This window comes from Dermacentor andersoni, chromosome 1 (assembly GCF_023375885.2).
Source record: "Dermacentor andersoni chromosome 1, qqDerAnde1_hic_scaffold, whole genome shotgun sequence".
Classification (NCBI taxonomy): domain Eukaryota; kingdom Metazoa; phylum Arthropoda; class Arachnida; order Ixodida; family Ixodidae; genus Dermacentor; species Dermacentor andersoni.
The window spans coordinates 326,584,641-326,610,785 of NC_092814.1; the positions used below are offsets into that span (position 1 = coordinate 326,584,641).

At 46.0% G+C, this 26,145-nt stretch overlaps 2 long non-coding RNA genes across 2 annotated transcripts in view; one reads left to right on the plus strand and one right to left on the minus strand.

The window, feature by feature from the left end:
• Positions 1-233: 233 nt before the first annotated feature.
• LOC126516528 (uncharacterized) overlaps positions 234-26,145 on the minus strand; it is a 57,563-nt gene continuing 31,651 nt past the window's right edge. Inside the window, exon 7 of the long non-coding RNA XR_008609433.2 lies at positions 234-668. This is a non-coding gene — a long non-coding RNA (uncharacterized lncRNA). The remainder of the gene's footprint in view (positions 669-26,145) is intronic.
• Positions 5,243-10,336, plus strand: LOC140214206 (uncharacterized). The gene is made up of 2 exons (XR_011891129.1): positions 5,243-6,914; positions 7,103-10,336. It is a non-coding gene; the product is annotated as an uncharacterized lncRNA (long non-coding RNA).

Genomic DNA, 26,145 nt, shown 5'->3' on the forward strand with positions numbered 1-26,145 from the left:
AGCTGTGTGCTCGTAAACTGTTTGCTGTATGTTAGTTTTGCGGGCCCCATATGGGAGTCGCGCTAGTCTGCCAATGTATCCTGTTTAAACTGTTAAAATGTAAATAAATCCTGTTCACCGAGTTCCTGTCTACGACCTTCATCTCCTTCAAATGGTGGCAGCGGCGAGATAGTCCGACGACTCCTACATCTGGTCGACAGCGGTAGGATCGTCCGACGAATCTAATAACGCCCGGCTGTGCACCGTTGAACTCGTAGACCAGGACGGGACATTCGCCGAACTCGAACATACTGCAGCAGGCTCATCTTGGCTGCGTGGCGCTGAGCGGGTCCCAGTTGCTTCAGAGCCGCAACCACACTCGTACAGAAAAAAATCTTCGACGTCCGGAAAGCGCTGCCTGGGCGCCGCCACAGCCGCCGTGGGAGCTGCAGCCGCAGGCGGTGCATCGGCTGCTGCAACCCTGTACCGGCCTGAACCGCCGGTGGCCTTGCGCTTGCGCGGTGCCTTCCGGGGACGGGCTCAGGGAGCCTGATGCATGGGCTCAAATGGCATGGACCCAAGTGGCAGGGGGCATGGGCTCAAGCTGTTGCGGCGCGGCCTCGTGGTTGACGACTTCCACCTCGTCGGGGTACTGTGGCTCGATTTTTGCCACCCCGTTCTCCATGACTCTGCGCATGAACACAGCAGCGGTGAATCGCAGTGGCTTCCGCGCCCTTCGAGAGCTTCCCCCGTGATCTCGTGTGCAATTTCTGTTCGACTGAAGCTCAAAAGCTAGTTGCGCGTTTCTGCAGTTTTAGAGTGCACTAGCCAAGCTGACTTTCTGCGGCACTCCTGCGCATTGGCTTGCGCGTGCGCAGTTTTTACTCTCTACGCCGCGTGCATAAAATTTACGCTCGCGTTAAGATCCGAGTTAAAAATTCATCTGGAGCTGTTACGGCGTCTGTACCGCACACTTGTGGTATGGTACCATCTGCATCATCGAATATACTGGGACGAATCACATAAAAAACGAACGACGAGCATGGGACCCTTCCGTGGTCCTTTCAGATGCACTGACCCTATAATACCTCACTATTCGCAAGCGGTACTTTAAAAGTTATCGCTATCTCTCGTCTTTTCTCCTCCTTCCCTACAGTGCTGACCAATCTTCAGGTGTCAGCCGCGCGCTAGAAGGTTACTGGGCTGTCAGAAGACTTTTCTCTACCAATCATCAATCTATTTCTCCTCCACAAGTTCCCGAGAGGGAACGAAAGCGCAGCACGGCCAGCTTTGCACGGCTTAATTTAGTCATTCGCAGCCGCATCTCGCTCAAATTTTGAGATCAAAATAGAGGAAAGGCGAAGGACACATGTTTTTGTGCGTTAGTTCTTCCTGAATGAGGGTAAGAACTACTTTCATGCTTACATCGTGCCCATGCCTCGTGACATCTACCAGTAAATCAGGTCGCACATACCGAGTTCGAAATGTTTCGACATGGAGGAAGCCGCAGAAGCGGGAAGCTTTCGATCGCCCTTGAACGCATAGAAAGTGCCCCGTGTCACCGGGGATTTCGCAAGCGAAATTGGCCGAGTAGCGACCACAGGGAGGTGTTCGGCAGACTGAGAGACGATCATGTCGGCATATGAAGAGTGTGGGCCGAAAGAAGGCCGCCCTATGTTGCCGACCTTGTTGGCGCTGGCTCGGCCACAGATGCCGGCCCGGATGCGTAGGGCTGCATAATGCCGAGCGCGAAAGCTTTGACTCGCCAGAGACATCGGGTTCACGCTGGACCGACGCTGCTGGCCCTCCTCTCTCTAACATTCTCCCTACCTCCTCCCTGGACTATCGTTGCTGTTGCGCGTGAGCACAGAGGCAAGCACAGCAGATCCTGCGATGCTTTTGCCGGGGGTCACGCCTAATTACGGCGTCCAGAGTAAAATAATTTAAGGGCTTTAGTGCTTCCGGGGACTTGTTTCAGCCCCCCGTCCCCCCCCAGGGAGCTTCAGGAGGCATTGTGGCGTCCCCAGGGCGAAGCAGAGGGCATCGTGGCCCCGTTCTACCGAAACGTCGTTGACGTCGCCCATCTCGTCTCCCGCACCCCTGCCGTGAGCTCTCACCACACCGCGACGCGACGTAGATGGCAACAGCAGCAGCAGCAGCAGCAGTGGAAAATTCGAAGAAAAGGGAAAAGAAAGCTTTGCTTTGAAAAAACTAAATACGAATACCGGCAAAAGAACGCTGGCCGCGGACAAGCCACGCTGTTGCCGTCGTGGGGAAGTCGTCAACCCGTGTGCAGGCCGTACCCGGACACGATGAATTAGCCGTCAGTCATGACGTCGGCCCGGTGTTGTCTGCCCAACACTTGCCGGTGGTCGGCAAATGGGCTGGCCATTTGCAAAAACCGAGCACGACCCGACCCAGATGGCCGAGATCGGGCCGTCTACTTTTTAACTGGCCGGGGGCGTCGGCCCGATCTTTCGCCGAGCTCATCTTTTTTGCTTGGGTTGCCATTTTCAAGCTCTATGTGCATCCTGTGAAGAGCAGCCATTTCGATGATTACCACAAAAAATCTTGTTTTATATTAGATTATCATGTTGTTTGCGTATTATTGCTTGTCCTTAGGCTTCGAGTTACGGAATGGAAGATGTAATCAAATATTACCTACGACGTGACCAATCCCCATGACTGGTCTTGGCCATTCTGCATGCCGACATCGCAGTGCAGTTGCCCAGGAGTACGCAACGTCTTCGTTGATGCTTTTCAGCGTTTTGTGTACGTGTTGTTCTACATATACTTTTGGCGCCGCATAAAAAAAAAGGAGAAAAAAAAAGTTGCGGCCTGCATCGAAAACGGCTTGACTGGCGAGGGTGCCGCCGGTCGAGGAGCGTTGTCGGCGACCGGCTTGGAAAATGAACCAGGAACGCCGTCGCCCGTGGAAGCCGGACGCGCCCCATCCTCGACAGGGCCGCCGGCGCCGTTCGGGCCAGCCAAGTGTCCCGCGAATGCCACTACGGTGGTCACGTTCGCTGCCATTGCAGCCCGCCTGACGCGGCAGGCGGCAGCTTTTTTTGTCTTTTCTTTTTTATCCAGCGCTTGTGGTGTCTCTCACCGACAACGTTTGTTGCCATCTCGAACGTGTGTCACCGTGCAAGCAACCGTTACGTGTAATTAAGTACTGTGGGGCTGAAGCCAATGGGCGTACATTTATGCATGCATGGATATGCGAGAACCGTCTTCAGTTTTCGTATTTGTAAGCACAGTTCGCCCAACTGGCGTACAAGCTGCATTTTGTTTGCATCACTGCCCATTATTCTCCTCAGGGACTATTGTTTTCGCATTATTGCAGCCATATCGTGTGCATCGCCGTGTAGTTATGTCAGTATTAAATTATTAGTATTAAAAAAAAAAGAAAATGTTTGATTAGAGTACACGAACCTATTTCTGTTCCAGGGCAAAAATGTCAAAATAGTTCAGCTAAATTGAATAAGTTTCTTCAACGTAAATGACTGAAAATTGCCTCGTCTCTTCACCGCGCAGTGCTGCTCAACCCTAGCCTTTTCTGCTCAACGCGAAGAAATGAACCGGTTGCACTTTTTTCTCCCGTGTGTTTCTGCCACCTACATAATTCAGTAAGAGCAATTCTATATGGACCATGTCACGCATGTATCCCGCTTCGATCGAATGCACCGCGTCGACCGTCGGCGCGCTGCGTATTGTTATGGTTGACCTGTCAAGTGTGAGAGACATTCAGGCGTACGTTCCCATGACAAGATTTGCCTCGTCCCGGAAAACGCTGTTACGACAAGCCTGGACATCGACCTGTCAAGTGTGAGGAACGTTCAAGCGGGCGTCCCCATGTCGACATAATTGACCTCTTCCCCGAAAAAGCGTCCCACCTTTATTCCCTGAGTAGACACAAAGGGAAGCACGAAGGGAAGAAAATCCGAAAAGCAGGAGCTCGTCGACGGCAGAACCTGACGAAAGCACTAATACCTCCACAGGCTCCTCAAGACGAAGTCGACGACAACAAGAGGTTATATTTAAGGCCATCCTGGCACCCGTGTTAATCAGAACCGATCGAGGCTCGGATAAGAGTCACAACCATGTACCAATGAAGTGAATACAATCTTTTCTACTTTTTTCAGCATCACGATGCCCGGCTTCGTCATCGTTTCCTGATTCTTGCGGTGAAGACGGATCTCACGCGGTCGAGATCGTACCAGCATATACTTTGTTCGATGCTTCATTTAATCCTAGGAGCGGAAAGCAAGGAAATACGGCTACGAGCATAACGATTGCAGTTAGACGACTTTGACTCATACGAAACTCAACATCTGTGTGCTGGTGAGCTTTCTTCATAAGACAACGCGTGATGCTGAACTAGACACTTGCAAATGTTTAGGCGGCGACTCAAGTGCACTCACGGGAATAAAAATGCATATAGGAGCTGGGGCCGGAGTGCTGTGATTGCAGACGCGCCTTTGGGAGTTCGTATGCCTTTTTGCGACACAAGCTCACCAGAAAGCTAGACTTTGTCGTTGTCTAGCTGTACGGCTGGAAATCGAGGAATGTTTTAAGCAGATGTAAGTGCAATTTTTGCCAGTCTACAAGGGAAGTGAGATTTCACGAGTTCCGCGCCCGGTTAACTATCATGCACAGTGCTGTCTCACCCTTGACCCGGCGGCAAAGAATACAAAAATAATTTAGTCATTAACGGGCTGTAAGCAGCGGTAAACCACTAGGCTCCACATCTAACGCCTAAAATAAAAGGGACATATACGTGCGCCTTGCGCTGTAGTAAAAAGCGTCGTATAAATGTGAACATTTAGCCCTGTGCTTTAGGCTCGACCACCAAGCGCCCGAAAAATGCGGGAAAGCCAAATTTTCTAAAGTGGACCTTTCTGCTCACGTGGGATGCAGAGTGAAGCAGCACGGCGCACCACCCGCAGGAACTCTCCGTCAGGTTCCGCGCACGCACGCCATGCACATACTATGATAAACTTCCCAGTTCTCTTATTGTCCAAAGGTGCCAGGGTCTAAGAGCGCATATGAATTTCTGGTGCGTATAACTGGCCGACTGTTTTTAAGGGTGATGAAACACCAGACTAACAAATAATACTCCAAATAAGAGTAATATTTTTATGAATAGAACGCATAGCGTTCTTTAAGAAGCTTTACCTCGGTGCCAACTCTGATGCCGCCTACTTAAATACTTGTAAAGCGCAGAAATGCTTTTATGATATAGCCCCCTGACTGATGACGCGTCATGTGCAAAGCAGTGAAAAAATACGCGCAGAATGAAAGTACACATTACGAGAAAAACAAAAATATGTGTCAAAAGTGAACCCCAGCAACCCGACACTCTTCGTCGTTACTGAAGACCCCTTTCTGCGTAAGCAGTCACAAAGCAATGACCAATCCTTCTGCATACGTCTACCAACCCCCAATGGCTAGCGAAGAGTCGTCGAGAAAGATCACGACTCCTTTGTGACTCAAGAAAGATTAAAACGCAAGAAATTAGATAATTTCTCATCGCTTTATGTATGCTTGCTTTTGTCTTAATTATACAGACTCTAGGTTTTTATGTCCTGTTTGTAATGCAATGTCGATAGCTGGTCCTTAACCAGCTATCGCTTAATTAACCGTGCGAGATACGAGTTGACATGGTAAAGGAAAATCAACATTTAGAGTTTGAAGTCATCACAGATCATCACAATGGTCATGTCCTGCAATAACTTCGAACTCTAAATGTTCATTTTCCTAGACCATGTCTGCTTATACCTCACGCGGCTAAGCGATATGTCTGGTTTCCTGTGCAAACGAAGAGCTGGATTCGTCACCACTGGCTTCTGACCATAACTAAATCTAAAAAAAAAAAGAAAAGAAAGAGAGAAAGGCTTGGTTACTAAACGGAGCACAGCAACGCGATACCAAGACAAGCTAATAGACGCGCTCAACAACGCCGCCTGTAAATATAGTTCCGTGCCATAAGATCAAATTCTGGGGTTTTACGCGACAAAAGTAATATCTTATTATGAGGCACCCCGTAATGGGAGGCTGCGGATCAATTTTGGCTACCTCGGTTCCTTCAACGTGCACCCAATTCCCGGTGTACAAGAGCGTTTTATTGCTTTCCGCCCCATCGGAATTAATGTGGCCGCCACGGCCGGGATCGAACCCGCAACCTCGATCTCAGCAGCGCAATGCCACAGCCACTGGGCTACCGCGGCGAGTTGCGTTCCGCGACTAGAAAGAAACACGAGCGCGCACAACACTGACCTTTTGAGTCCCCTTAGACATTTATGAACAAAAAATTTCAGTTTCACCCGAAAGGCGAAGCCTTGATAGCCATAGCAACGTATTAGACAACTGCACAGAGCAAGGTTCGTAGTTATATTGCAGTGAAAATTGGATTACTAACTAAATGAAGAGCGCAAACAGAGGGGGACCGAACGCTTCTGCTGCGTCTTCCTTCAACGCGTCTCCGACACTTCATATTACGCGACCTCGGCCAAAGCCACCTAGAAAAAAATGTAAGGCCTCCGCATCACCTCCTCTCCCCTGTCAATACGTCACGAGAGTCGGATGGTAGCGGTGGATGGGGGAGCGCTGCGTTTCTAGAACGCGGCGCGCGTTCTGAAAACAAATTTTCTTCGTGGCTGCAACGCTAGAGCGGCAACGCGTGGAGCATTTGCTTGGTGGCTTTGGTGGGGCATGCTGCACCGTAAACGCGATTGCTTTTCTTCGATTGTGCGTGGTTCGTCGTACACGGAAGCGCAACGATGCCTGGCTGTTGTTGCGCACCAAACTGCAAGTCCAATTATGACGGAGGACAAAGTGTCCGAGTGCACAAGTTCCCATCTGACCGAGCCACTCGGGAAGCATGGACGAGAGCAGTTCCTCGGAAGGACTTCTCGCCAACGAAGTACACAGTGGTAAGTATTTCTTCTCTCTATTGTTATTCTGGGTTTCCAGACGAATAGGTTTCGTCAGCATAGTGCGCAATGCATTCGTGCACGCGTGCACAATAGATGGGTCTCTGCACCTGTCGGCGCGCTTGTAAATTCAACATTTTCGTCGAGCTTTATACCTGTAACGGCTTGTTTTTTTTTTTTTTTTTCAGCTCTGTGAAAAGCATTTCTTAGCATCGGATTACTTGAAGACGACATCTTACACGGACGTCAAGACAGGAAAAGTGGACGAAGTTGCCATGAAAAACATCCGTCTGAAGAAAACTGCAGTTCCGAGCTTGTTTCCCAATTGCCCTGCCTATTTATCGCGTCCGCAAGTGCGCGCTCGAGAAGCGCCGGCTGCCAAAAGAGCGCGCTTGGAAGCCACATATTTGCAAAAAGCAATAATGCTTTCCCAGCAAACCCAAGCAGAAGAGGACGCCAAAAATCTGGTTGGTAGCTTTGCGGACTTGCTGAAGGCCTTGCCAAGCTTTCAGTGTTCGGACTTCTGGACAGTTTTGAACAAGGGCTCCAAGGTTTTCTTTTTGGACTTGTCACTTCAATCTGCTCCTGCAGTCCGTACTTCGGTGATCGTGTCCACAGACCTGCGCGTCGAAGTATTTTTTGGTGAAACGGGTGTGAGGAAGTGTGGTGATGTTTTAGTTCCTGAAAAGCTGTGCGACTTGAGAGATTTGAAAAGTGTGTTACACATGATCGAACAGACACGTAAGGATATCAGCACTGAGCGTTCTGAAAAGGCCCGTCATCTACTGACATTGGTTTCGACATTGCTAGAGGAAATAAGTGGAAAACATTTCGCATGCGAGTTGCAAGAATGGCATTTGGAAGTGCTTAAATTCTTGAAGAGTCAAGTTGATCTTGTTTTGAATGATGCTGGCCGATATCCCCCCGATTTATTGGTTTTTGCTAGCCTTTTGTTCACAATTTCACCTCATGCATATAGATTCCTGAGAAGTTCGATGAAGCTTAAGATGCCGCATCCTGATACGATCAGAAGACTGTGTTCATCGTACGATGTACGCCCTGAAACGGAGCAGCAAGAATGTAGCTTTCTTTCCTATGCAAAGCGTATTGTAAGCACATATAAAGAGCATGAAAAGACTGTAATGTTAATGATTGATGAGATTCACCTTCAATCATTTTTTTATTACAAGGCTGGGTTGGTTACTGGTGCTGCGGTAAATTCATCGACTGCAGCAAAAACTGCCCACGTATTTATGATACAGAGCCTGCTTTCTTCAAACAAGGATGTTGTACACATCCTTCCTGTGGCACAAATCGATGCTAAGGCGCTGCACGACTTCCTTCGGAAGATTGTTCTTGATCTAGAGGCATCTGGTTTTAGAATAATCGCAGTGATCTCGGACAATAACTCCATAAACAGAAAAGCCATGTCCTACTTCGCTAAGCCGGCAAGTGTCAGCATTGTTTACCAGCATCCTGCTGACCCATCACGACCCCTGTTTTTTGTGGTGGACCCAGTTCACATACTAAAGTGTATAAGAAATAACTGGCTGAATCAAAGAAACATTGGCAAATGCATGTACTTTCCTGAACCGAAGAGTATGAGGCTGAACCAAAGATACTTACAGCATCTTTCAAGGTATTATGCCAGCTGCACGAAGCTGAAAAGCATGAGCTCTTGAAGCTAGCACCAACGCTCACTTTGAAGGCACTGAACCCCTCAAACATGGAACGGCAGAACGTTAAACTGGCCTTAAAGATATTTAACTCATCTACTGTTGCTGCTCTCAGTGTTGCAACGTTCCAGCATGCAAATGAAACCTCTCAATATGTCGACACCATTTTGACTTGGTGGAACATTGTTAACGTCAAGACGCCAAGAAAAGGACAGCGGTTGCGAGATCAATTGCAAGGTCCAATAGTTTCATCGTCATGTCCTCAACTAGAATTCTTAGAGAGAATAGTTCAATGGCTTGATCACTGGAGAAGCCTCGAACATGACAATGGCCGCTTGACACGTGAAACGCACATAGCTTTCAGCCACACTACCCATGCCTTGCACGAACTTGCCATATACTGTCTTAAAGAGCTTCATTTCGAGTATGTTCTTTTGGGCAAATTTCAAACTGATAGCTTAGAGTATCGCTTTGGAAAGTACCGGCAATTGTCTGGTGCCAATTACCACGTGTCTAAAAGGCAGATATATGAATCTGAAAACAAATTGCGTTTGCAGAAGGTTCTGGACCTGCCAGATTTGGACATTCTACTACCACCGAGCGCGAACACGTTGGGGACAAGTGTAGATTCAGGAAACGGCCAGTTTCAAGTCACTGTGACCGACTCCGACATTGAGAAAAAAATGTCAAGGCTACCGGCACTAAGCTATGTTGCCGGCTATTGTGCCCATGCAGCTCTAAAAAAGCTGACATGCGCATCTTGCAGTGAAAGCCTTGTGATGCAAGACGTCGATCTAGATGACCCTGAGAATGCATTAATCACGAAGATGACAAGGGGTGGCCTGAAGTTTCCACGAGCAGTTGTAGTTAATGCTGTACTCTTTACTGAAATTATATTGGACAAGCTCAGGACACCAGAATATGCCGTACGATTTTTCAGCCTTCCTAGGCAGAAAGATACTCTTGTTGGCCTTGTGTTCGCTACCCTTCATAACTTTGAGGATGTAGATATGTGTGTGATTTCGGTCATCCTGCACAGGAGGTAATGGGGCATGTTGTAAGTGCTGCAGCGAATACACTGCTGAACAACTTGTGCCGCACAGAAAACGACAAATTACGCAACGCCAAGAACGACCGAAAATTGCAGACCTTGAAGGCCTGAGATGTTTCTCATTATTTATTTTTTATTCATGAAGCTCTGTTTTGTTGAACATCTACGTATGTTTGTGTTGACAGAACCCTTGTAAAAAGAAACCTGTGGCGTAGCTAGGACTTATTTGCCTACATTATCAAAATTTAAACCCTCCATTTTGGCTAATTCAAATGTTATTTGAGTGCATTGTGCTAGCTGTTTATGATTCGAACTCTCCATGCTACCGCAATCCATTAATTGCATGTTTTCCTTTAGGACTGAGAGTAGGCCTCTCGTTTTTTACTTACTTTTCACCATTATCTCAGTATTTTATGAAGACCAATAAGGCCTGCGAACAAGGCGGGTGGAAATAAAATAACCACAAGAAATGGTACAACAAAGACGGAAGCTTATTCTATTTGAGAATTAGTTGTGCGTGACCCTATAATAATAAAATTTTAACAATAAAATGAACCTCGATATTCGTGTGTCCAGCGAGGACTGTTTTACGCAATGCAAGAGTGAGAATGATAATTGTATATGGAAGATTTAAAATGTTTGTTTCTGAATGCAGTTCTTATCATTTGTGAATAAAGTATATTCTGTGTCTTCAATATGCAGTTTTCCTCTTTCTTTCTTTCCGTCTAAGGTTAAAGTGACTAAGCTGCATGCAGTTTGCTTGTCTTAGTCCCGACCAAACATCACAAGCACAATAAGGCAGGTCGTGTTGCGATACACGCAAAAAAGAAATGTCGCCAGGCAAGTAATCTTAGGAAGGTATGAAATAACATTGCTTTCTATGGTGGTGTTGACTGCGGTGAACCAGCGGCTCCCCCTTATTTTTTGCGTCAGCTATACGTGTCTTGCTTTCGAACCGAAGCATGTGCATTTATAAGGTGCTGGCACTTTAAGGACAGCACTAATTTTCCCATGCCATAGTATCTGCGACGCGCAAAGAGACACCCTACAAGCGCAACGAACCTAGGCGCGGAGACTCCGACTGCTTCGACTGTCCGGCTCATCCGACTAGCGTGACGTCACACCGGCGTGCGGAGGCCTTCCTTTTTTTTCTAGGTGGCTTTGCCTCGGCTCACCCAACCTTTGCACCGGTCGAAGACTACCTCCAAGACAGGGCGAGGGTGGCGCCATACCGGGCTAGAGGAGGAGAAGCGTGCTCACCTGCCCTCTCTGCCTGGTTTGCGCTGGCACCTCCAACATGGGGCACCCATCACCATCCGTTGCAGTTCACCACCAAATGCTTTCCCTCGCACCTACAGCAAACGACGCGCGGTAGCGTCTTATCGCACTTGGACTTTATACATAACCTCCTGGCAACGCCGACGGCTAAATTTCGCCGGGAGTGCCCAACATATGTAATTGCTATCGCAATAAAAGTGGTAATTTTATGAAGAACCAAGCCCATTTGCTATCCAAGAATGCGTTTCGCATGCTCTGGAGTTGGTTATTTGTGGAGCTACGTCGCAGTATGTGTAATGGGTGGCGCTTTCCTTATCACCATGCCTTACCCGTACTTGGGAGCCCACTGTTACTTCGAATGTCACTTCCACAATGACTATAGTTTAGAAGTTTAGAGTGTCTCAAACGACAGCCACCTCGACCCCAGGCGCAGCGTCTCAATATGCTGTCACGAGGAAAGAATGCGAGAATGCTCAGTTGTCCATAATGCGACCGTACGCTATACCGCATGGCACCATCGGTAACACCAATACCACCGCACCGTGGTACTAGATCTACCGCCGTGCAGTTTTTACCGCAGTATTAGTCTGTGTAATCTTCGTCATCAGCCCACAAAAACGGCAAGACACTCACAAGAAAATCGCGGTTAGTTCCCAAAGCTTTAATAATATTCCTACCCATGCATACCGGCTCTGTATCAGTGGCGGAGCCGTGCAAATAACTTAAATCGAAAGACTTTCTGGCAGCTGTTCCGCACCCTTTTCACGGCGATCCAGTGGCCATCGCCACGTTTGATCCATGTGATGACGCGTCCATTCCTTGCCTTAGCTGCCTTTGTTCCCTCCGTGTTTACAATGAATCTGCATGATGCCGGTGCGGCTCAGAAAACCTCTGTTTTGGCAGATATTGTAGACGGTGATTGGGGGAACGACACGAAACTTCGACCACAGCTTTAAAGGGCATGCAAACGCTTTCGGAGCTCCTTACGCCTTGTTAAAACAGCGCAAACACCGTCGGTGCTTGTACTGAAAGATGTATTCCAAGGTGCCCAAATTTTTCGCTTATGAATTAAATCAGAATCGGTGTATTTTGTTCTTCGTTCTTCATTCGGCAAACACTTTGAACAAGCGGCTTGTTTCTGACTCGGTAACCTTCCTCGGTGCGGCACTATAGGCTTGTTTATTTTTTTGCCTAATCGCTCGCGGGTGTGCTCAGTTGTGATAGCTTTGTTCTCGCTATGCAGAAGGTTTGCAACGTCAATTTTCCGTACTTTTTTAATAACTTGTAGCAAAGACGTATTATTGCTAGTCACTTGATTACTCAGTGAACCGTCACGAGTCGTTCAGCTTCGAATATTTGTGTGATGTCGCTGTAGTTGCAGTCACCTATGCTTCGGTGCACTGATTCAACAGTGCGTCCATTCACTTATTTTTGTTACATTGGTGATAGAGTGGGCGTAAGTGGTAGTGGAGGTTTGGGTGGTTATGCATAGATAGCATGCGAGAAAGCGGCGCTAGTTCCTTTGTCACTCTGCAACCAGCAGTACTCACTATTGCGGACGTTCCGGGGTTGAAGCTCTTTCTTTGGAGGTTAAAGATACAATGCTGGCGGATACGTGACTTTGTTTAATTCTTGAGAAAAGCCGTGCATTGCGAAGGGCCAGCAACGCAGGCAGTCCTTGTGTAGCAGCGGTCCATAAACTTGATCACACAGATTCATTCCATTCCTTATATGGCAGTCGCTATTTTTGCAGCCAACTGCTGTACATAGTATCTTCTCTCTACTGTTCAACATTTTGCAGCATGAATGGAGCACAGTGCGCTAGCAAACGATTAGTTGCATTTCCAACAGCTGCTGATCGCACAGTCGCAGGCCCGAAGGGGTAATGGCTTTGTATTCATGCGCATTTACTGAGGCAACGTGCAGTGCGCCGCCGAAAGTGCCATCTCTCTGATTTAGAGCAAACTGCTCCCCGAAAAAGTAAATAACCTTTTTTTACATCAAAATGCCGCGGCGACATATACTGCAGCCCAAGAGCCACAAATCGGCTTGACAAAGGAATGTAATATGATGGCAACTGAACGTCATAAACCAGCGGAGAACGATCTTCCAAGAAAATTTGAGCCTAAATCTCTACCAAACCACTCCACCTACAGTTGGCGACAGCGGCCCATAGACACAAGAACTTGAGGAAATACAGGCGCTCTGGCAGCTTCAGGTACACAAGATTAATCCGTAACATGGGCGTCTTTATAGTTCTACCTCACATCATTGCAAACTGCACTTGGCAGTGATCAAGTGCAGCCGCACTGTTATTGTTAAGCAAATTAATCGCAAATCCACCGCATCTTTCTCACAGCTCAAGCACGCTCCGAAAGCCCAACAGTAGATATTTCAAATGTATATAAATGCAGACGAGCAAATTTTGCTTTCAGTGAACATAGCGGGTAACTCAACACACATGCTTAAATTCATGGCTGTTTCATTCATGAATGTTACTTCCGTGATGCAAAATTATCTTAAGCAAAACAATTTTTGAAGCGCAGCTCTGAGGCACCCATTCCTGCATTGAGCGTTGGACTGCCTCGGCGCCGTTCCTCGGCATAACCGAGCCCAGCGAAAAATGAAAGAGAATGCGGAGCGCAGCAGGAGATCAAAGAAGGGAATGCAAAGGAGGAAATTGGAGGAGGAAGCTACAGTGAAAGCATGAGGCATAAAGTGGAGGAGGCGAGCAAGGCGAAAGCGCGAGAATGAAAGCAGAGTGCTGCACGAGACTACGAGATGCCGCCATATTATTTGTAATCTGATTGTATGCACGACGCGAATTGTGTAGTACTTTCTGGAAGACGCGATTACACTGGAGCCTTCGACGAGTCATGTACAAAAGCTGACGTGCTTGATCCGCAGATCAGATTTTCAACGATCGCAGACTCTACTCGCCGCCATCGCTGTGCTCGAGTGCTACTTGTTTTGCAATGCTTCACTCCGTTTACAATTTGCCACACGAGACATATTTTCCGTGCCAACCAGTATATCGCCAAATGAAAATACGTATAGAGCCGTGCTCAAATTTCGCATTGCGGAGTATTGTAATCGCCGGAGAATTTTTAAGGCAAAAGCCTTCGGTGGCTCATGGGTCAAAAGATTGACCATCCGGCGTGATGGCACCAAAATTAAATGGCACAAAATTGATGTGACTTGAACCCACGATCTTTAGTGTTAGAGCAAAGTAAATTAAGGCACTCGAATCCACGACCTTTGGTGGGAATCGAACTCTCGACTTATGGTGGGACCGAAATTTAATGGCACCAAAACTGATGGTGGCCCCATTGATGGTCAAACCCACAACCTTTGGTGTTAATTAAGGCAACGTTAATTAAGACATAGTTAATTAAGACAGTTAAGGCAATCAAACCCAGGGCCTCTGGCAGGAGAAAACAAGAAATATGAAGTAACAACGCATTTCAATGAGAATGAAAATTTAATATCTCGTGAGCGAGCAGCCTTTCGCCTTCATCCTCTTTACCGTATGTTGAGTGAGTGTACTAATATGGATGAGATAGTTCAAGTAGCTGAGGAGTTCTATAGAGATTTATACAGTACCAGTGGCACCCACGACGATAATGGAAGAGAGAATAGTCTAGAGGAATTTGAAATCCCACAAGTAACGCCGGAAGAAGTAAAGAAAGCCTTGGGAGCTATGCAAAGGGGGAAGGCAGCTGGGGAGGATCAGGTAACAGCAGATTTGTTGAAGGATGGTGGGCAGATTGTTCTAGAAAAACTGGCCACTCTGTATACGCAATGCCTCATGACCTCGAGCGTACCGGAATCTTGGACGAACGCTAACATAATCCTAATTCATAACAAAGGGGACGTCAGAGACATGAAAAATTATAGACCGATCAGCTTACTGTCTGTTGCCTACAAAGTATTTACTAAGGTAATCGCAAATAGAATCAGGGACACCTTAGACTTCTGTCAACCAAAGGACCAGGCAGGATTCCGTAGACGCTACTCAACAATAGACCATATTCACAATATCAATCAGGTGATAGAGAAATGTGCGGAATATAACCAACCCTTATATATAGCTTTCATTGATTACGAGAAAGTGTTTGATTCAGTCAAAACCTCAGCAGTCATGGAGGCATTACAGAATCAGGCTGTAGACGAGCTGTATGTAAAAATGCTGAACTATATCTATAATGGCTCCATAGCCACCATAGTCCTCCATAAGGACGCAACAAAATCCCAATAAAGAAGCGTCAGGCAGGGAGATACGATCTCTCCAATGCTATTCACAGCGTGTTTACAGGAGGTATTCAGAGACCTGGATTGGGAAGAATTGGGGATAAGAGTTAATGGAGAATACCTTAGTAACTTGCGATTTGCTGATGATATTGCCTTGCTTAGTAACTCAGGGGACCAATTGCAATGCATGCTCACTGACCTGGAGAGGCAACGCAGAAGGGTGGGTCTAAAAATTAATCTGCTGAAAACCAAAGTAATGTTTAACAGTCTCGGAAGAGAACAGCAACTTACAATAGGTAGCGAGGCACTGGAAGTGGTAAGGGAATACATCTACTTAGGGCAGGTAGTGACCACGGATCCGGATCATGAGACTGAAATAATCAGAAGAATAAGAATGGGCTGGGGTGCGTTTGGCAGGCATTCTCAGATCATGAAAAGCAGGTTGCCATTATCCCTCAAAAGAAAAGTGTATGACAGCTGTGTCTTACCAGTACTCACGTACGGGGCAGAAACCTGGAGGCTTACGAAAAGGGTTCTACTTAAATTGAGGACGACGCAACGAGCTATGGAAAGAAGAATGATGGGTGTAACGTTAAGGGATAAGAAAAGAGCAGATTGGGTGAGGGAACAAACGCGAGTTAATGACATCTTAGTTGAAATCAAGAAAAAGAAATGGGCATGGGCAGGTAATGTAAGGAGGAGAGAAGATAACCGATGGTCATTAAGGGTTACGGACTGGATTCCAAGGGAAGGGAAGCGTAGCAGGGGGTGGCAGAAAGTTAGGTGGGCGGATGAGATTAAGAAGTTTGCAGGGACGACATGGCCACAATTAGTACATCATCGGGGTAGTTGGAGAAGTATGGGAGAGGCCTTTGCCCTGCAGTGGGCATAACCAGGCTGCTGATGATGATGATGAAATGAGTGTCAACTTTTTATTCAACGCGAAGAAACAAGACTGAAGCTAAGGCTCATGTTATGCAGACCAAAAATGACCCAGAGGCGAAGCCATCAAAAGTGTGGCGCCTTCTTGCAATATATAAGCACATTGTTTTTTTTTTAAAATTACATAATGAAAGTAAAAGCAAGGGAAGGAAAATAAAGAAAAGGATAGGGTGGGGGCCGGGGGGTGTTGCTTGCTATACATTTCTAGACAAGCAAGTCGCGATATTTTCGCAACACTTTTCTTCTGCGCAGCGCAGTTGATGATTCGGTCGAGTACCAGGAATGAGAACCTCTTCGACGATATGAAGGCCTGGTGGGGAGAAACACTGCCCCCAAGTTTTAAGCACGCCCTTCTTCCATCTTTCTCTGTGTGCGTAATTTTTAGCACTGATTTCCCCTCAACAGTTATGGTTAAAGCGATCCGGAATGATGTATAGGAATGCCTTAGATAGGGCAGCAATATTCTTCCTGCTACAGATGCTGGGCAACACCTTTCACCAACTTTTTTTTTCCGAAAGCGGCGCTCTTCTTGCACACATTTGGCACAAACAGTGTGGTCCTAAACATTGGATTCAGGGGAGGGGGGTTCTACTGCCAAAATTCGTTTCCTCTCTGTCCATTAGACCTCAAATATGCTTGCAAACTGCATATATTTCTGCAAGCAGCACGGTCAGGCTGCGCATCTCTTATCTATGGAGGATCACATCAGTGGTGCACTTTGTGTGTGGAACTGGTGACAGGCACAAAGCAAGGGCTAGTTGTTCTCCAGAGAACCGCAAGTCATCAGTCTTTCAACAAAATGGAAAATGTGCGGTTGCTTCAGACAGCTTTTTGCATGCTTGTAAATTTTTCCTTCAATAAAATTTTTCCCTTTCCCCAGTACTGTAATCGCTATGTGCCTGACATAGGCATATGTGCCTGGAGGGAGCAGAGACTCGGATAAACTTGCGAGTTCCCTTCGAGAATGCCTTGACGCCGGTCATGAACGAAACTTAAGGCCCCTGAAAATTTCTACAATGGTACTAGACGCAATAGACCGTCAGCTTGCACCTCTTGAAATGAGCTCTCTTAATGGTCAGCTCGCCCTCTTCATGCTCACTAGCCGGCGTGTCCTCTGCATGGGAGGCAAAATGTGTGTAAATTGTCCTAATAGTCACTATTATAAGTACTGTATTTATTGTAAATAGGCCCTCTGTACTTTCTTGCTCCCCACTATGTGCTCTCTCCAATTAGTTCTCCCTTAATTGCGCCATCGTCCTTTCTGGCCAATGTTCAGGGGTCGGCCATCGCCAGTGCAGCTAGCAAAACTCTTTCTTTCGTCCAACAAGCACAAATGGAGTCACTTTTTGCACAATCAGACGCGAGCTGATGTAGACGTGCAGCAAGCTGCACCTTTTACTTATTTGTGCATGGCGTAACGGTGAAGACGTTTTGTGCACATGCGTGAGAGAGCGGATCGTCCCAATGGTGCTCACCCTTTCCACTGAAGCAGCCACTAGCCCTGCTTCTGAGCCCAACTCCTGAAACTTTCTGTTCCGTGAAAAAGGTGGGAGCAAGGGGTGGGGGGGGGGGACGTTCAACCCCCTCGCATAAAGGGTAATACGTTGTACAAAGGATAATACATTTACATAGTAAATGAGTAACACCACAAAGATGAGACATGGCTGAAGACGACAAGACACACAAGCCTCCTTTGCCCGCATTTCGATCTTGCGATATTACTCTGTTATTATCTACCAATAAACCTAAACTGTCCTCATCAGCTACATTTACTTATTCTCTGTTCTTACAATTTCGTTGACACAACATTAGAAGGACAGATGAACACAGGAAGATGAAGGCTTGAAATGATGAGGTGTGGTAGAACAAGGAACATTGCTCGAGCCAACATTTCGACATCGGGAAGAAGACAAGTCGCCTTGTCAAAACGTTGGCTCGAATGACATTCCTTGTTCTACCATTACTTACCATTAAAAGGAAGGATTATTGCTCTTGCTGAAATATTATGCAGTATGGGAAAAAATTACAGGGTGAAATGTTAACTTGAAAGCTGTCATGTATTTTAATGCTAGAGCAAGAAACAGACAGAAAAAGAAAATGTAAAAGGTGCTTTATTTCTTACTACCCAACTGTTTATTTCTTACTACCCAACTGGCAAGCTTCATTCTCATTTTGCTCTTTTTTCCAATAACAGCTGTGGCAATTTGTTAACTGAATTAGCTTGGTGATTTACTGATGTCAAGAGATGTTGAACTTGAAATCATGCAGCATAACATTACCGCAGACTGAGGCAAAATACAGTGACATTTTAAAATGGGGGTTTGCAGTTGATTAGCAGATCACTTGATGGCATGAGCCTAGGTTCCAACTAAGCTTACATGCGCAGCTCGGCTGCACATTGCTTTTCGTCTTGTCCATAAACATAAAGGCGGTTTTGTTTTTGTCGGGGTTCTAGTTGCGTTGTAGGCCCTAACCATTTACAGTACACCTTTATCTGTATTGGTAGTCCTGTTACATAAAAATATGCTACACTTTTTTTTTTGTAAATCATGACATTGCAGGACTAATTTGTTACAGGTACAGCCTGGCGGCTCCTGCACCCCCCCATTACCACGCAGTCCAGACAACGTCCACTAGAGAGTTGGCTGCCTTAGGGATGAGACCAAGCAGGCCAATAGCAGATATCAACATGCTTGTAAATGCATGTAATCCAGCCACATCTGCTTGACTGAAGCAGGTTGGTGCCACTCAGCGGTGAAGGAATTAATGTGAAAGCAGTTTAGAATTCCCTCATTGGTCCAAGAATGCTGAAATCCATGCATTATGTCTCTGCTGCCAAGAGGCTCTGTGGATTAGATAAAACACGGTGCAAATTTCGAGACTGGTGGGAGATCACTTGAATTTTTTCTTGCTTAAAACAAAGATTTTGATAAATCTTGATGAGTTTAAAAGCAATACGTGGTTTCAGACACTGTATTCGGCACACTTCTAGTAGGTCTGCCTCAATGATAAATATGCGGACAAACATATGCCAAAACAGAGTTTTTTGCAAGTTCAGCCTCGTCTGTGTGCACTGCTCCACAACGTATGTTTCTGAAAACGTTTTTGCAGACTGTACATGTCCTGTGCACTTGAAATGCATAAATTTTCGGCTTCTGCTGAAAGCCAGTCCTCTGAAGAAAAAAAAAAAAGTAATAGACCATGTTGCCCATTTTTAACAGCCCATAATAAATTGAGCCATGGCTAATAATTAATTACACACACTTTTTCTGAGAAAAATTTGTTTTGCTCTCATATTGAAAAAAAAAAAATTTTTTTTTTGGCCCTGCCTTTTAAGACGCATAGTTTGGTGCCTTACAACAAAGATCACAAGGTACTTACGTGTGTAAAAATTTTTTTTTCATAGGAAATACTTTGGAAAATGACCTTTTATGTTATATTGAAGGGCCTCCAATTTTTCAAAAAGAAATCGCAAGTGGTCAAGTGCCAGGTTAGGACAGTTGGTACGGAATAACCTACTCAGAGAAATGGGGCATCCTGAGGGCCTAGTAAATGCACGCTTGACATTATGTTGAGGTGCAATTATTAATGCACACAAGACAAAAGGATAAACATATCCAATAAGCAGTTCCACACATTTATTTGCACCCTTTTCACATTGTTTTTTTTTACAAAGAGTGTGGCGATGTGTGTCTGTCTTCATTATCTGCTATGTGCAGGTGGTAAGCTTCAAATTTGTCCTATGGTGAATAATATTTTGGTGCTTATAGATATGGACTTGCGTTTCTCAGGTTGCTTCAAACTTTTACTCAAGCTGTGCTACACACTTGTGACAGGCTTCTTGGAAATAATGCATGACCAGACTCCAGGCGTGGATATCGAATGATTCTTGGGATCAAGGCAACCTGTGGTGCCCCAGCGTGTAATCTTTACACGTTTCACCTCTACATGTTTCGCTTATTTTCGTAGCTGTACCTTGGCTGCCATCTATCCAAAAGCATCACTAGCTGTGACCTCCCGCTGAACCATTAGCAAATACTGGGGTGTAGTTTTCCCTGGGATTGACATTCTATTTGTCTCTTAAGATTCTTAGCATGTACTCCTGCTAATATAAGTTATATGTGAACTTAATGTCCAGTTTTTAATAGTTCCTTTGTTTTACGATACTTCAACTTTTAACTTTACTTCCCATCCATAAAAGATACAGATGACAGGGGCACAGACAGAAAGCCAGAAATTCAACTTGACATCATCTTGTGCTATAAAAATTTATATTTATCTTTATTAGTTCTTTTGTATTTGTGTACGTAATTGCTAGGTTCTTAATGCTTGTAATGCATCAAGCTAAAATGCCAACGTACGAAAGTATTTTTTTTCCTTTAATACTGTACACCACTGTAAAAGGTTCAAGAAATGTAACTTGACAAGGGCTCTGGGGCAGAATAAATTTAGGAGCAAAATGGAATATTACTTCATGCGCCCTTCATCTGTACAAAAGCAAGACTATTGGTGCATAACAAAGAAACTAATAAAGTAGACAAATCTGGGCACCTACCATAAGTGTGGTAGTAATGCAACTTCTTTTCAGTGCAATGATACCAGTGGCACTGGTACATAAGGTTTGCCATGCTGGCGAATGCCAGAGACATCGTAGGCTTCATGCACACATTAGTGGTCATGGTATACCTTATGAGTATTGCATTTCTTGAACACAAAGGTTGACAACAGTGTTTTGAATGGCAAAGATGTCTTCTAATATGTCCATATATCCATACACTAGCTTTTTTGGATGACACAGCACTGAAAGGTGACAGCATGAAGGTCTTTCAGGTTTAAATATAGGCCTCGGAGCCTGGGTTGGTCTCCTCCTACATTGACGATTCTAGGCCAGACTCCATGTACAAGAGGGAAGTTAATTTAAACGGGTAACATAAATGTGGAAAGATTTTGTTCGCGACACTGATATGACAATCAGCAAGGTTCTTTGTGCATTTATTTTCAAATTTGTGAGGATATACTTCATGTCACTGGTTTCATTACTCTGGAAACAAATATTTGTTTATTGTTACACTAACGCTGATAGCACCCATTTGCATGCAGTTTCTTTACGGGCTATATATTCGGCATATTAATAGGGTGTTTCAGGTTTTGGGCACTCAATGTTCAAGGTACGTAAACCGTGGCAATAAAAAGAATACAAAGGAATGCAACAAGGCATGGGGCTTTGTAGGCAAAGACGTTTGGGTGTACTATTTCTAAAACTCCTTGTGGTCTGCATTGAGGCATTTTCTCATGCTTTGGTAGAGTACATTAGTAGCCAATTATTAACTCAATATTTAATGTACAGAAGGGGTTCTTTGCTATAATGACCTACAACACAGCACACAAAACAGAAGGCAATTCTTGTCGCAGCGACTCTGGGCTGTCTTCTTTTGGGCTACTGTTAAGCGCTGTGAATTTCCCTGTGCTCACCAGAAGTGCAGTACTAAAACTTTTGTGAATGCGCCAGTTATTCACCACACTAACAGAAAAAAAAAGAGACATTTCTCTAAAATGCACAATCGACTATCACTCGGTTCAACATTTACATTTTGCCTCCATATCTTTGTTTTGCTTTTTTCACTGAGTGTTTCACCGATGACTGCCTCTAATTATTGAACAGTACTGCTTCAAAACAGTGCAACAATTTTCGCTAACAAAAATCTATAGCAGCAGCAGGTGTTGGTATTACAGTACTCAAAAATTTCTGTTTTGTAAGAACTCGTGGACTAGCTCTAGTTCTGAGATACACATCCCCAATATCGGTGATGGAATAGATTTTGAGCCCTAACCCTCAGCCACGTCCCTCTTTACCCTTCCCCCTTTCAATAAAGTTTATCACCACCACCACCACCACAGAGAATTGTCCCCCCCACCCTAAAAAAACAACACTCAGACGCGCATTGGTGCAGACACTTGTGCTGTGTACCGCGTTGCAACTCCACTAGTAGCCAAATGCCAGTGCAGTGCCGAAAATGTGCACAGCGCAAGACTCCAACTCCATTTTAAAACAGAAAGCGGCTATGCTTTTGTCCTGACTGCACCGTAAACCACGTAGACGCCGCCTTTGGAAAATTTGGGAAAAAAACTTGCATTATACTTGGGTGACACTTCAAAAACATCTCGTTACTGACGAAGACTTCTTGCAGTGTCGGCCCTCACTTGCATGTTGGTGGCAGCATGTGCCTGACTGGAGATGGATTGTGTTAGGATACTTTTTCTATTTTCTGTACCTTTCTCAATTGGTTCGAATGAAGTCATGCATAAATGAATATAATCAAATAAACAAATCTTGACATCTAGTATGGCTCCTTGAGCATCTTATGGCCGTGTCTTGACATCCATTTTGAAACATACCCGCCGTGGTTGCTTAGTGGCTATGGTGTTGGGCAGCTAAGCACGAGATCGCGGAATCAAATCCCGGCCATGGCAGCCCCATTTTGATAGGGGCAAAATGAGAAAACATCCGTGGTACAGTTGAGCCCGCTTATAACGAACCCGAGCGTCACGCCGAATTCGTTCGTTCTATCCAGAAGTTCGTGGTATGTGGGCCACACACAAAAATTGACATCAATCAAAACAAAAATTTATTGAGAAAGAAAATCGGTGATCGTTGTCTGCCTCGTCAGAGCACACCCAATGACGGCGGTTTCAAGCTTGTTCAAAGCTGCGATGTGTTCGTCACCCAAGGCGTTAAAATACACAAGATTTCTAAGTGTCTCAATATGGCTCACTGCTGTGGTCGCGCTTACGGGTGCTGGCTCCGACGGATCGTTGTCATCGTCCGATGCTTCGGCGTCGCTTGATGCCCGCACTTCCCGGACGACGGTCTCGTCGCAAAACGACTCCGCAACTTCAGCAGCGTCGTCCACATCAACAAAATCTTGCCAATCAAGATTGCAGCCGGCCAGGTTAGCGTCAACAACGCGTCGCCACAAGTCGTCGTCAGACTGGCTTTGTTCAGTGTCTTCAATGCCTGCTTCAGGTGCGTCAGCGAAGCCGGCCTTGCGAAAACAATTCCGGATGCATTCGGGTGTCACTTCCATCCACGCCGCTTTGATCATTTCTATCGCCGAGTACAGCGAGACCTGCAGAGGCACATTGGCAGCGGGGCGATCAACTGCAATCAGCATCCGCTACACAACACGGCGCCTGTAGGCCACTTTAAACGACCGTATTACACCCATGTCCAGCGGTTGCGCTTTTGAAGTTACATTTGGCGGCAGAAAAAGCAACTCAACTGCCGTTAAGACAGCTTGGACATGGTGGGCGGTACAGTTGTCGAGAATCAGAAGAACTCTGCGCCCTTTCTTCGCCATGCTGCTGTCAAAGTCAATAAGCCATTCCGCGAACAACTCGCGTGTCATCCACGACTTCGAGTTATGCCTGTAACGCACTCGTACATATGTGCGGAAGCAATGTGGCCTCTTTGATTTATTGATGACAAATGGCAAGCATCGATCACTTCCATCCATGTTGGTGCACAAAACACAGTTATGCGAACTTTGCTGTGCTTGCCACCAGCACATTTGTCACCCTTCATAGCGTGCGTTTTGCCAGGCAGCATTTGATAGAATAGCGCCGTTTCATCGGCGTTATACACATCCCTTTCAGCATAACTTGATACACGGGCCAAGTTTTTAGACATCCACGTGTTGATGTCTTCGTCGCTTACTGATGCCGATTCGCCGTTAATGGTCTTGAAAATAATTCCGTGGCGGAGCTTGAAGCGATGGAGCCAGCCATTGCCAGGAAAAAAATCTGGGAAGTCCAGGAGGAACGTTAAGTCCTTTGCTTTGGACAACATCAGCGGCCCGCTGATGGGAACATTGCGTGCTCGAGTATCAAGGAACCACTTTAGAAGCGCGTCTTCAACGTCTGCATATGTGGCTTTCCGTAGGCGCTTCCTCCTCGCGGAGTCCGTGGCGGCACTCTTGTAGATTTTGTCCTTCTCTTTTAGTATCGTGGATATTGTCGATTTCGACAAACCATACTGTTTCACCAGTTCGTGGTTTTTCACGCCTTGGGAAAGGTCTTTCAAGATCAACAGTTTCGTGGCCAAGTCCAAAGCTTTTCGCTTCACTGTCAAAGTAGACGCCGGCGAATCTGCCATCTCGGATAGGCACGGGAGCACACCAGTAGGAAACAACGCCGACAACGCTAGCACAACCACAAGTAAGAAAAAGACAGTCCCGCAGTCGTGTGAGGTGTGAGGCGCAGCGTTAAGGGGGGGGGGGGGGAAGGGAGAAGAGGGGGTACGAAAGCACGTGATCACGTGCTACGTTGTCAATCGGTGGAAAACTTCGCCGCTGCCCTGACGTCGACGATGGCGAGTGGGGTCCCGTGGCGAATGAGCTGGCTTGTGTGTTCACGTTGCTGATGCGTGCTGGGCCGGCATTTTTTTTTCTCTCTCTCTCGTTATCGCGGCGATCCCCTCGCCGCATCGCCGCTCCTCCGTGCCTCCGGAGAGACGCCGCGGGAAAGCCAATTCTCGGAGCGTGCACAGCACAGGGTCGGCGGATCTCGCCACGTGGAAAGTGGTCCGCGACACCAAGGCGTTCGCTGTAGCCGATCGGCTAGGCTCGCGGGCGTTCGTTGTAGCCGAGACCGAGCGCCATAGCCTAAACGTATATTTTGACGGTCACGCCGGACTTGTTCGTGATAAGCGAGCGTTCGTCTTAAGTGGGGCCGTTATAAGTGGGCTCGACTGTACTTAGATTTAGGTTCACATTTAAGAACCCTAGGTGGTCCACATTATTCCAGAGTCCCCCACTACGGCATGCCTCATAATAATATTGTGGTTTTAAAATGTAAAACCTTTTAATTTAATTTCTTTTGTTTAGGGTGTGGTCACACTGGGTCGATACAACACCGACAAGATGCTGACACCAACGACTGGCAGAGTATTCAGCCCATTTCATCTTACCAGGTCAACGATGACACAACCGACAAAATCAGCTTGCTGACCATCGTTCGGCTGAACCTTGTGTGATTGGCCGTCAAACTGACGTGATAGCCGTAGTGCCTTCGCTTGTGTATATAAATTAATTGTGTGCAAAAGGAGTCAAAACATGCATTCGAAGTTGAAATGTACAAGCTTCAGCCCTCTCAAGCCCTGCATGTGAAGTTTGAGCCAACCTTGGTTCCATTTCAGTGAAGGTTAGACCTGGTGAAATCGAGTTCATGCATGGACCTGAAGTTAAACATAAGCAGTTAGGATGAAAGTAACTGCTTTTATAGTTCAGTTCTGGCATTAGCAATTGCATATTAAATACTTTTCACTTCGCATGGAGCGTACACAATAAGTGCGGGAAGCGGCGACAGCGCTGTGCCAACATCTGTATGTCACTGTTCTCGAAGGCTGCCCGTTGCATTCACTGCGTACATGGGTAGGTCTGTAAGTGTTGTTATGCCGACACATTTCTTTATTCCAGAGAAGCACTGTTTAACTCTGCATCAAACATGAAACAAGAGCATTTGGGATGCTTTTTTCCCATAAAGAACCGCCTCGCTTAGTTACCTACGGTGTCAGCAATAGCAACTATGTACACGGTCTATAAATGAGCACTTACACAAACGCAGTTTTCTCTAATAATACTTCATGCCACGTGCAAACTGTAAGAATGATAAAGCTAAAGAAAAGTGAAAATCAGTAATAACAGCTTGTAATATATGTATCTGGATCACAGCTGCCATTCTTTAGGTGGCTCGGCTGCTCATATTGACTCGTCTCAGGGTGGAATGCCGCTCATATGCACAGATATGTATCTTTTGCTACATTTTGACATTATTTCTACCGGCAATGCTTAGTTTCCACAATATTTGAAGCCAACAATGGTCTGCGGCTGTAGCTGTTGATGTAAACAAATGCACCACTTTGGTAAATTCAAAGCGGAAGGTTGCATTTGAACACTTCTTAACTATGCGAAATGTTTAAAGAATGTGTAAAAGTAACCCAAAATGCCAGATGAAAATGCAGAAACCAGCGACAACA